The sequence below is a fragment of the Helianthus annuus genome, chromosome 13 (assembly GCF_002127325.2).
Source record: "Helianthus annuus cultivar XRQ/B chromosome 13, HanXRQr2.0-SUNRISE, whole genome shotgun sequence".
NCBI classification, from domain to species: Eukaryota; Viridiplantae; Streptophyta; class Magnoliopsida; order Asterales; family Asteraceae; genus Helianthus; species Helianthus annuus.
This window is the reverse complement of record NC_035445.2, coordinates 75,920,119-75,929,424: the sequence shown is the minus strand read 5'-3', so window position 1 is coordinate 75,929,424 and position 9,306 is coordinate 75,920,119. Positions and strand designations below refer to the sequence as shown.

The following is a 9,306-nucleotide window of genomic DNA, read 5'->3' as shown; positions in this document are numbered from 1 at the left end:
GACATTGTTTTACAATCGGGAATGTGTATATGATTAGCAAAACATGACCCATTGCCATCCCTAAATTTATATATAAAATATACAAATAAAATATAACCTCAATTTACTTTTTATTAACTTTGTATGTATTAATTTATATAAATAAATATAAATACATTATTTTGTGTGATAAAAATTAGTTTATTAGCCACTAAAAGTTTCCTCCAAAAATTTCAAAATTACATTTTTCGGTACTAAATTCCAGTTTCCTCTCCGTCTCCATTCCAAACCCTAATTGCAAAACACTAATCTCCCCAAAACTTCCAGTAGTTGCAGTTTTCATCTTTCAAATTCATGATTCCAAGAACCAAATCTTTTAATTTCTTCTCGATTCTGCCCATTCTCCATTTTTCTAGAAACCCACTACACGCGAGAGAAAGAGGGGGCTTGAAGGAACAGGATCTGGTGGCCGCTAATGACGACGATGATGGTGGATTCACGGTAATAGTGAGGGTTTACAACTGAGACACAGACATCGACCACCTGATGTAGGGTTCGTGAAGGACTGGTTGTCTTGTAAGAGTTCCGGTAAGCTCCCTGCAGAAACGACCGACAGTGGTGATAGGTTTTGCTAAACTGATATTACATGTTTGCTGGTTGGTTATTGGATTCTTGGTTAGAGGAATATATGCACTTTATGCTTAGTTTAATTAAAGATATAGATGGTAAAGATAGGTTTTGCTAAATTCTAAAGGGCTAGCCAATTTACACTTGACGGAAATCTTGTTAGTCTGATGTTCAAGTTATGTTTCGACAAATATAAAAGAGTGACAATCATGTTATGTTTAGTCTTAGTCTCTGAAATTTAGTTTCCCACAAAAATTATTTTCCCTCAAATGTGTTTCTAGTCTTAGTCTCTCAGAAATTGTTAGTTCATTATCGGTGGTCTCTGTTCATCGCCTTGGAATCACCAGTTATGAAGATCTGCAGATATCCAAACAAACCAAGCTTCATGTTCTCATTTTTAAATTAAGCAATCCTACTTCACAATAGTCAGTTGTTGAAGGTATAGTTTATGCCTTGATTTGATTGAAGTTTCCTGCATTCTAATTTGCTAATTTGTTAACTTTTCTTGTTTATTCTGATAATTTGCCCAAATTATTGTGATAATTTGGATATTTTCACTTTAAATTTATTTATTTAATTCCTGGAGTGCATATCCTTGTGTTACAAAGGTTTTATGTGATGTGTATGAATTCAATTGCACCATTGTTGAGTTAACCTATGTAATTAACTTTCGTCATATCATGCATTCTTTTATGTCCATCTTCGTTCTTTTTTTTTCTTTAGAGATTCTGAACATCAACATTAAATGATTATTTTATATTACAACATGCTTAAATTATGGATTAGTGTGTTTTGTGCAACGATGCCCAAATTTGTGATGCGCCAAACTGTTAATGCCAAGACAAGCAAACATTAGGTTTTCATATACTCTGACAATCACCTTTCCTGGTTGATTCGGAATGAGGATTTGATTATGCTAGTTTTGTTACCTGGGACAAATCTATAATTTACTTTGCAGCTCTTCTAAAGCTGTATACGAAGGGTAGCTCACGAACGTGAAATGGCATGGCCTATAGATGAACTTTTAGTCAATGAAAGGTACATATTATCTGTTTCTATCGTTTAACTTTTATAAATAAATATAGTTTAATAATCATTTATTATATTGAGTATTCAAAGTTCTTTGTGGTTTGGTAACAAACCAGATTATTCATACCTGGAAACAAATTTGATTACATCATTTTTTATTCTTGAGCTTGTGGCCTTGGCTGCAACTTTCATTTCAAAGGTAAAAGATAAGAACATATGTCATGCAATCTAATTATTTTCTATATAATTATTTTTAAACAATCGTGCTTTTTGTTTAAAAAAACATACAACCTACTTGCCATTATAGTTAATTAATTTGTTACTTTATCTCTAGGTTCTACATATATGTGAAGTCAAATGAGGTGAGTGGATGCTTTTGTATGGGACAAATCCCCACTAAGTGCTCATACAAAGCATAGTTATCGCTAGCGTTTGCTATCGCGTGCTTCGTAGCGAATCGACCGTATCTCGCAATATGTTACTTAGCGACTCGATAGCGTGATTATAGCGGGATCCCGACCACGAATTCCGGCTCCGGTGCTGTAATTTCTGCCGAAAACCTACCGGAAGTCAGGAAGAAGAAGAAGAAGAAGAAGAAGAAGAAGAAGAGCGGCTGTGTTCTGTGTTTTAGCTTTTTAGGGTTAAATAACTTTTTGGATATTAACTTTTAACCCCTCTATCTTTTCTCACTAGTTAACATATAGTCCCTAAAACTTGTAAAAACTTACATAAAAGTGTAAAAATAGTTTGTATATTTAAACATTTAACCCCCTCTATCATCACTAGTTTACATTTGGTCCTTAAACTTCAAAATCTATACATAAAAAGTATAAAATTAACATTGTATATATATAAAAAAATTTCAATTAGCTATTTTTTATTTCTTAAATTTTTAACTACCTTATCGCTAAACACTAAATAGCGGGCGCTATTTCGTCGCTATCGCTACGTAGCATATAGGTACCTCGTCGCTGTTGGTCGCTATTCGCTATCGATAACTATGATACAAAGTGAGTGTTAGTTCATCTTGTACAGCAAATGCACACGTTGATTGTTACTTTGGATGTTGATGAATAATGAGATTTGGGTTCAAGATTTTACAAATGTTTAGAATTCTTGTTTTATTATTTATTTTGTTTAGACTTCTGAGTCATTTAACTTTTGAGTCATTTGGTTACATTTTACAGCAAACAACAGCTGCTGCCTTTGTTCCATCCTCTGTCCCCCCACTACACTACTGTGTGTGACAATAGTGCCATCACACTGCGACCTGCAGTTGTCACACATCGGCCTACCTTTGTTGCCCGTCTCCTCATTGCTGAGTAATCCACTTTAATTTGTAAGTTGTGTTTTTTCTTTTCCTTTTTTACTTGAAACTTGGTATTCTCAGTTGACACTTGGGCATGTTGTAAATTGTAAGTAACCATTAGCAACATTGACAAAAACAAGACGCGTACATAATTTTTCTCTATGATTGGTGACTGTAAGTTACCATAAGAAATTTCATAGGTGAATTTACGTTTTTTTTGTCTCGTGAATTAGGTATTGTTCAGTTGTCCTATTATAAAAAAATGAAAAGTTAAGTTGCTCACATTGCAAATTATTTTGTGCTACGTTTAGATTACTAACTGTATGACAACTTAGCAATTTGAAAATTCAGCATTCCTTTTGACCCCACCCGTTGAGACTTTACTTTATAACTAATTATATTTGCTTAACTGAGACTATTTGCTATAACGAGTTACTTTTTGCTTGCAAGGTCAGTTTAAAATATGAATTTTGACATTTTGTTGTGATATTTGGTGTGAAATTCTTCTGCCAACATCTAAGTTCAGTTACTTGTCTAGTGAAGATAACCTTGTATTACAACTAGGGGTGTAAACAAGCCAAGCTACTCGAGATCAACTAGTAAAAAGCTCGAAACGAGCCGAGCTTAATATAGCTCGAAACGAGCTTATTTTATATATATTTATGTTATTATATATATAACTTTATAATGATAATAGTTATAATTTGTATAAATTAATTAATGTACATTAATGAGTCGAGCCTGAGTTGAGCTTGAGCTTGAAAAATTACTCACGAGCAGAGCTCAAGATTTAGAAACAAAGGTCGAACTGAGCTCGGGCTCGGCTCCGCCCATTTGAACCCCTAATTACAATACAAAGGTTTTGGAACCACTGTGCATATGTGCATACATTGCACATCTTGTAAAGCATTTTGACTAAAAAGTAAGAAAATAAGCTCACATATCTTCTTATGTTATTTAGGACCATGGACCCTATTAGTTCTACACTGATAATACATTGTTTCATGTTAATCATATTAAAGATATTGACCTTAAGAATTGGCCATATGTTACTATAACAGATGCCCTTTGCTGTCTAGAGACATGATATAACTACATAGGTTTTTAGTGGATCAAAGTCTCAAAAAGCATTAGTATTTTAGTTGCTTCTAGACTTTGTTGATTATGAGGATTGTTTTAGTGAATTTAGGTAAACTTTTTGGTGTTTGGATTGTTGTAAGATTAAATTTTCCAATCGTTTTGGTTTAGAATTCTTGTTAACATCTATATCAGATGCCCCCCATGAACAAGTTTATATAAAAGTAATATGTGAAGCAAAGGTTGTGCACAAAGACAACAGAACAAGCAATTAATATACACAAAACCAAACGAAAAATTAAGTTCTTATGTAGGTCTCTAAAAGTCTAGGTGATACTGGCTGCAGAGTTGTTCTAAATCATAACAGAAGTTAAATACTTAAATCTATTGAAGTAGCCTACTTGAAATCAGTGAACAAGTCCTTCCTTTTATAATTAATATACTAATATGTATCAATGTAAGATTTTAATATATCTAAAAAAAACTGACCCGACCCGGACCCGTTCTGACCCGGACCGTTTCGACCCGAACCAAAACAACCCTTTTTTTATAATTGACTCGTTTTGATCCATGACCAGACCCGTTTGCCAGGTCTACTTATAAGCATTGATCCTGGTATGAATTAGGCATTATGTACCAAGAGTAAAGGTGGGATTATTGTGTACAAGATTGTAAACGTGGGATTATTAAAAACCAATTTTCCTTAGTTTTTCTATAAAAATGTTAGCCTGCTAGTATAAAACTTTATTAATGTTTTTGTAAAATGATTTTTTGCACTATTATAACTAGAGTTTAATAAATATTTGTTGAAAACTAAAATCTAGGTCGGAGATGAAGTTTTCCTCAAAAGCATTCTAAACTCTATTGAGACCGTAGCAAGAGGAAGGGTCCAGAGCTTGGACCCAAATGATCTAGTTGGTGGTACAGAGATTGGACCAGAATGGTGTGAGGTAAACGTTCAAGTACCAATAAAAAAGATGAAAACTTGGTAAGATCATATGGTTTATTTTCTACAATTCAAGATTGTATTGGTGCATCCATCGCATGGCCCTATCCATTCATCTCGGTATGTATTTGTTAAACTTGTGATACAAATAATTTTAATATCATGGAATTTAATGCTTATGCATGGATGTTTATTTGTAGGTAGTCCATGAGGATTGAGGACGCATGATGACTCAAGATTTTATGCTTCTTATTCTTTAATTGCTTTGAATTTCATTGTTAAATGTTAAGACTTTATGTTAGATAATATTATTACTTATTTATGGTTAGTGTTTTTGTTATGAACATGCATATTTGAAATATAATGAAGTTTTATTTCTTTCATTAGTTGATGTTATACAATAACTATTAGGATGTTATATGTTGATGGTCTATTTATAAAATTGGTTTTATAATCTTATTTGGGATATTAGGACCATTTTCTTGATATTAAAGTAGCTATAACGTTACATCATAAGGGTCCTATAAATTAATTTTTAAGGACGCTTGTATGTGTATCAAAAGATTAAAAGTAGATAATCACATATTAGAACATTGTAAAAGTGTCCTAATATTTTTAGGATGCTATTTAAGTTGTCTATAGACATATTATGCGACCACAAAATTGATTTCATAATCTTATTTGGTATATTAGGACCCTTTTCTTGGTATTAAATTAGCTATAATGTTACATCATAAGGGTACTATCAATTAATTTTTAAGGACGCTTGTAAGTGTATCAAAAGATTAAAAGTATGTAAGCATATGTTAGAACATCGTAAAAGTGTCCTGATATGTTTTTATTAGAACACTATTTTGTTTTTCCAAAGACATATTACGCGACCATAAAATTGGTTTCATAATCTTATTTGAGATGTTAGGACACTTTTTCAGTTCTGGGACTTATTACGACCCCTTTACATGAAACGCTTTTACCGTTGGTCCTATTAAATGAAAGGTCCTATAAAATAGCATTTCAGGACACTTTTGAGTGTATTAAAAACCCAGTTTTCTTGTAGTGATTCCAAACCAACCATATGTCTCAGATAAAAAACTAATCATATGTCTCAAATAAAGAACCAACAAACCATGTCTCAAATGAAAAACCAAACAACTATATGTTAAAAACAAAACAACATACCATATGTTTCAATCCAAAATAAAACAAACAAACCAACCATGATAAAACAATCCAAACCAATCTAACACGTAAACGAAACCAAAGCAGCAATATTCGGAAAAAAATAAATTGTTTTTGTTAAACCTACTTCAACCATGAACTACTTCTCCAACTTTGGAACCAGCAGAATCGTTTCATCATCAACTTGAACATCCGAGACACCAGCCTTTTTAACCTTTGTTGATGATAGAGATGTGCTTTCTTCAACTTCATACACGTCAGCAAGGTTACGTTTCAATTCCGAAGACGAAGTCTTAGAACAATCTTTAGATGTGCAATCGGGTGTGAAGCTATTACCAATAGAATCCACAACATCCTGAATGATATATTCAAAATTAGAAAGTATATAAAATGTTTAAAACATTTGGTATTTTGTAACATTAACTTAAAATACATATCTTTAGAGCAAAAGGGTTTTGAGTTGACATATCTCTAAGTGAAACATCAGCAGCCGCCTCGTCCACACCCTACAATTCAAAAAATAATAAGGCTAGGCACAACAAAACTAATAAATCTCGTAACATAACTTTAATTCAAAGGTTTGTAAGTGTTAACCTGATCAGCTGGAATTCGGCTCTCCAAGGACTCAATGATTGCTGCATCATTCACCAACTTATGAACAGCATAACCATCAATATGGTTGTCAATATTGAATTGACTAATTTGAATCTTGAAGGCAAACTTTTTATCATTCAAAGATTTAAACTGATAGGGAATGGTTTTCTCTTCCAAAGATGCTTAATATACATGAATCAAAATTTATTGAAAAGAACATAGAAATAAGATTTAAACATTAATAATATGTAACTTGTATAAGAATTTAAAGAAAGGACTGATTTGAAATATGTTACTTGATCCACTTTAGACTTCTCAAGCAATTGAATTGCTGTCATACCCAACATTTTTCTAGCTTCACGGTCGAACAAAGTCAAAGAGGCAATAACTGCATAATCTTGTACTCTTATCGGAATCCTAAAACTAAATGCACAAAAAGTAATTCACAAAATAAATATATTTTACATTCCTAAAGTAAAATAAAATAATCATAAATATAATATAATTACAAAAAATATAAGTAACTTACACCGGTGTCGCAGCCACAACCTCCTTAGGACAATCAGGATTTGAGCAAACTAAAACATGTTTAAACTTCGGTTCTTCAGCACCGTCTTCAGCATCCTCAATGACCAAAGTTGTCTCAACCTTCCGATTGCACTCCTCACAATCAAGGTAGTACCAATCATCTTTATCATCCACACCCATGATCGTACCAAGAACTATGACCTCATAAGACTGAAATTATATGTAAGAAATTAGAGTTATAAAAATGAATTTGTGAAACAATTTTGTTTAATGTATTTATTTAAAATATTAAAAAGTAGAGACAAACCTTATCCAAGAGCATAATATCACGGAAATTGGAAAACGGATGCTTCACTAAAAAGTCATCCGCAACGCTTATGCTTCCAGATGAACCAATTGATTTCTGACCATTAGAAGATGTTTTACATATCTTCTCAACAAACCTGTTTACAATAATGGAAGCAAAAAAAGTTAACAACATCAATAAGTAGTTCATATTATTTTATAAACTGTTTACTTTGTTCTAAATGAACGAATCTCCTCTATGTCAGCATTGATAAACAACCTTGTTATATGGAAAGCACTAGATAGCGTTGTCTTCCCTATGTAAAAAAATTAATATCAGATATTAGGATATTCAAGTTCGTAAATCATAAAAAAATTATATAAAACTAAAAAAGTATTTAATGAGTTAATACCTTTATACTTGTTGAAACTACCAAACTGCACAAGCAGAACAACATGAACTTCTTCTTTATGACTCTGAATGTAACTAAACATCTCATCGCAATACTCATCCCATAAAGTGCAGTTTAACTTGATACCCCTACATAAATACAAAATAAACATATCAGAGGATATCATGTAATAAAAAATATATAACACTAAAGTTACAATGAAATCAAATTAGTATTTAATTAACAGACTCTTCATCCAGCAATTGCAAGTTCATGTATTTGCTATCTTTTGCCATCTTCGTTTTGGTCATCTCTGGTTCAGACCACTCATCTACATATCCAATAAAATTTGACAAAAAAAAAACTGATTAATAAAAAATGTAATCAGCACAAAAAACAAAATTTTAAAAAATAATCTATATTTATATATATCTTAATTTAGGATGTTGTGGTTATATATGATGAAGTACAAACCAACTCGATACTTGACATCGATTTCACCGGCTTTAATGGACTCAAAAGATGCTAACCGAATACCATATAAACTTCCATCAAAGTTCTCATACTTTTTAACAGATGTATCAAAGTTTAAGCTAATAGTGTGTTCCTTATCAAAGTGTTTGAAATTTGACTTAATGACAGAAAGTTGAGATTTATAAATGTAATAACACTCGTTTTCATTAAGCAAAATTTCATGTTTTTTCATAAACTTGCTCCAAACAGTTGCCTGCATCCTGGTACCCTAATAAAAACAGAAAAAAATTGGTAAGTATAGACAACAATATAAAAATTAAGCTACATTTTAAAAAGCAAATGACATTCAAATCAACCTGCTCATCCATGACCACCATTTCAATACCAATGATTTCTCCTTCTCTCTTTGGATTCACACGAATCCAAAGTCTTAACACCTTGATTTTGATGGTAAACAGCTTGGATCTCCAATCAAGATTGTTTAAGAAAGTAACATTATTTTCATGCATTTGTATGAGATATGAGCCGAACTGAGATGATTAACGTTAGAAAATAATTCGTAATTGAATCAAATGAATGTATTAACTGAATATATACATATACAAATTTCGTTTACTTATTTTTGTAAAGTTGAAAAAATTTATTAGAAAACAAAATTGTGGCCGAAATTAAAGACATTATTATTTTTAGAAATGGGTTTACATTTCTAAAAAAACTACAAATCACAAAAAGATTTTTTGATTCTTACTTATATTACTTAAAAAATAAAACAATAATCATTTACTTAAATCAACAAATCACAATACAATAAAATGCAATAAGTACACTCTATAGTAATGCATGCAAACAACACAAAGTAAGTTTTGTCACCAAAAGACTAAGAAAAT

General features: G+C 31.7%; 1 long non-coding RNA gene across 4 annotated transcripts; it reads left to right on the top strand.

The window, feature by feature from the left end:
* Positions 1-218: 218 nt before the first annotated feature.
* Positions 219-5,353, top strand: LOC110898226. Of its 4 annotated transcripts, none has more exons than XR_004877213.1 (5): positions 219-567; positions 1,565-1,644; positions 2,823-2,974; positions 4,846-5,087; positions 5,168-5,353. It is a non-coding gene; the product is annotated as an uncharacterized LOC110898226 (long non-coding RNA). The 4 variants fall into 4 exon arrangements; XR_002569273.2 differs by having other exon boundaries at positions 219-1,045; XR_002569272.2 differs by adding an exon at positions 1,970-1,997 and having other exon boundaries at positions 219-1,644.
* The last annotated feature ends 3,953 nt before the right edge of the window (positions 5,354-9,306 follow it).